Consider the following 3,303-nt stretch of genomic DNA (forward strand, 5'->3'; position numbering starts at 1 on the left):
TAGAAGATAGATGATAATCCCTTTAAAAAAATTAAACACAGAATTACCATATGATAAAGCAATTCCACTTCTAGGTATATACCCAAAAGAATTGAAAAGAGGGACTAAGATATTTGTATACCAATGTTCATTGCAGCATTATTGATGATATTCAGCTGTAAAAAGGAAGGAAATTCTGACATGTTACAACATGGATGAACCTTGAAGACATTATATTCAGTGAAATAAACCAGACACAAAAGGACAAAGTCTGTATAATTCCATTTATATGAGGTATGTACAAGAGTCAAATTCATAGAGATAGAAAGTAGACTAGTGGTTACCAGGGCTCAGGAGACCAGGGAAATGGGAGTTCATGTTTAATGGGTGTAGAGTCTCTGGGGGAGGTGTGAAAGTTCTGGAGGTGGATAATGGTGATGGTTGCACAACAGTGTGAATGTACTTAATGACACTGAATTGCATGCTTGAAAATTGTTTAAATGGCAAATTTTATGTTATGTGCATTTTATCACAATTAAAAAAAAAATCATTCCCCACCACCATTTTTTCAGAAGAACTCATAGATAAATATGGGAATAGGGAAGCTGTAGACAAATGCATATATGTATCAACTGTCACTGTCTACATTTTGTGTATGTGTTTAAAGATAAACCTTAGTACAAGTCTCGTAAATGATAGTATACGGCTATCTGAAATCACTTTGGCACACTTTCTCTGTTTTCCTCATTGATGAAAAGATTCTTACCGATAAGAAGGTTCAGAGTTTTACTGTGATTATGCTGTAATTATAGTGTCCTGTGCCCCACTGCGCAATGATACAGCAAAATATGTTGAGTTACAGCGCACCAGGCAGAAACACATGAAGGCTCTGTGGCGACATGTGCGTACAAACTAGGAGATAAAATATAGATTTGTGAAAAATTTTAAATTATTGAAGTACATCCATGGGCAGATTGTGATTCCTGCCCTTAATTAATTATATATAATAGCAAGCACAAAATTCACACATTAATGAAGATATATTTACCAGAGTATCACTTATTTAGCATATATACACATCTTGGAAATTCTGATATTTGGACTTACTGTAAGCTTATTCAACATTTTGGAAAATATAGGCTCTCCTTTTAAAGAAACAATAATTAAATCTTTGCCATTTCTAACAGGAAACTGATTTTTTGTTCTTCCCTTTGCATCATTTGTGCCCTTTTATTTACTTCTTTATTTAATTTTTTAAAAAAATTTATTTATTTTATTTATTTATTTTTGGCTGCGTGCGGGCTTTCTCTAGTTGCATCGAGCGGGGGCTACTCTTCGTTGAGGTGCACGGGCTTCTCATTGCAGTGGCTTCTCTCGTTGCAGAGCACAGGCTCTAGGTGCGCGGGCTTCAGTAGTTGTGGCACGCGGGCTCAGTAGTTGTGGCTCGCGGGCTCTAGAGCGCAGGCTCAGTAGTTGTGGCGCACGGGCTTAGTTGCTCCGTGGCATGTGGGATCTTCCCGGACCAGGGCTCAAACCCGTGTCCCCTGCATTGGCAGGCGGATTCTTAACCACCACGCCACCAGGGAAGACCCCACTTGTGCTCTTTTAAATGGTTTGCCAAATAATCATAAATTATTTATTACCCTGCCTCATATTTTTAATAAGTTTTCCATACCTAAATATAATGCATGAGATAAATCAATATAAACAGAATGAATCATATTGGAAAATGATTTTGAAGAGGAGTTATGTAGTCATAGGAGAAAGAGCCAGTGCTTGATCATCTTAATCCTTAGTGGCAGGCAGTAGAGCCAAATGATGGGGGCGGTGAGTCACCCTGTTACTGAGGGATCAGCTGACCCTCTGCAGGTTCAGAGGCCCCTGAACATTGTGTTCTGGCTGGTAAATCAGACCTGCACAGTAGGCACTGCCCTGTGCCTTGAAAAGTGAGAAAATACCACTGACTATCAGCCAACTTCCTCCCCCTCACAAAACAGAGCCTTTTAAGGAGGCAAAACCAGTAGTTGAGATTGTGAAAGTTGAGGGACCACCTAGCACTTAAATTATTTTTTTGAGGTACTGGGCAGGATTCTTTAACAAAAATCACAGTTTGTCTTTTGTTCTAACCTCAACCTAATTTGGGTCAGAAGTTATTAAATTGTAGGAGGCTTTTGAGGATAGATGAGTGAAGCTAAGCACAAATGAAACTGGTTTGATTCTAGCTCTAGCAGTACAGAATAAAGAAGCACCTGCCATATGAGCCAGCCTCAAGCACGTACTGAAGGATGCGTTCTGTGGGCCAGCTGCCGTGTCTGCACCCAAACTAAAGTGGCTCTGGTTGCTCGTTTTGTTTTGATAACTTTATAATTTAAAATCAAAAGTTAGAGTCAACAACTTCCCAAATAAGCCAAGGTAACACAATAAGAATCTATCTTTAAGCCCATATAGGTAAAGTAGTTAAAGGATGTTTTCCTGAGTTGGTTATGTTGTTGAAAAGGTTAACTTTTCATAATTTGGTTTTCAGCTTGGAACTATGACTATTTGAGGCCACCAGTTGTAAACTGACTTGCTATTAGCTTTGGGCTTTGAAATTGAGTGAGTGTTGTAGGTTTCATATAGCCTGTGATTGACCTGGTTATATAATTTTTCAAGACAGCCTTGGAACTTCCCTGTACTGGAATTCTCTTCTTCTCAGGTTCTACTGTCAAAATGTGCTCCATACAGCTGTCATATCACCTTCTTAACATGCATCTTTTTTGACCCACCTCCAATCCAACCTATTCTTCTCCATTCATCATACTCACCAGCATGTCTAGTTATGCCTAAAATATTTCACTTGGCAAAGTTCCTTTGCATGTTTTATTAAAGAGCAGTAAGAATCCCACATATGTTCTTCAACTTCAGATCATACGGGTCAGTCTTTCTTTACCATTTTTCCTCTCCTGTCATTCTTTCACTTTGCTGCTAAAATTTTAAACTTCGTGGTTTTTTTAAAAAAATCCATTTTCCTGGCCTCTCTCCTTGACTTCTAAGAACATTTTACACTAAAATACTCAGGCTCATCAAAATCTTACACAACCACGACCCAAACTACATTACTATTTTTGTCTTGATTTTTGAGTTTATTCCTTTTAAAATTTATTTGTTCAACAAATATGAGCATGTGCAAAGAACTTTTTTGACTTCTTATTCCCCAAGTTCTCAAATGAATTTGTTATATATTTACCGTGGGTTCTGAGTGTTATTTTCAATTACATCCAGCACTTATAACTCTCCCTCAAGTATACCATACTTGATTCCTAAAGCTTCCAAAATCTTATTTTT

Source organism: Balaenoptera ricei, chromosome 2 (genome assembly GCF_028023285.1).
Source record: "Balaenoptera ricei isolate mBalRic1 chromosome 2, mBalRic1.hap2, whole genome shotgun sequence".
NCBI classification, from domain to species: Eukaryota; Metazoa; Chordata; class Mammalia; order Artiodactyla; family Balaenopteridae; genus Balaenoptera; species Balaenoptera ricei.